The sequence below is a fragment of the Nannospalax galili genome, unplaced genomic scaffold (genome assembly GCF_000622305.1).
Source record: "Nannospalax galili isolate Female #2095 unplaced genomic scaffold, S.galili_v1.0 scaffold710, whole genome shotgun sequence".
Classification (NCBI taxonomy): Eukaryota; Metazoa; Chordata; class Mammalia; order Rodentia; family Spalacidae; genus Nannospalax; species Nannospalax galili.
Genome location: NW_008328349.1, coordinates 872182 through 872456, shown reverse-complemented (window position 1 = coordinate 872456; position 275 = coordinate 872182).

Sequence of the window (275 nt, the reverse complement as noted above, 5' to 3'; positions counted from 1 at the left end):
GCAACAAATTCCAAGAACACCGCAGCCGATTCGACCCCTAGAAAGGCAACCCCAGGGAGCACAGGACTGGACCTCTGTGCCACCTCCAGACTCATACTAACCCCTGAGATGGGAGTCCAGACTATCCCATCAGATTTTCACAGACCTCTCCCTGAGCGGACTGTAGGACTCTTGTTAGGGTGCAGTTCAACCACCCTACGAGGATTAGTTGTTCACCCAGGAGTGATAGACACAGACTATGAGGGTGAGATTCGAATAATGGTTTCCTCGCCTCG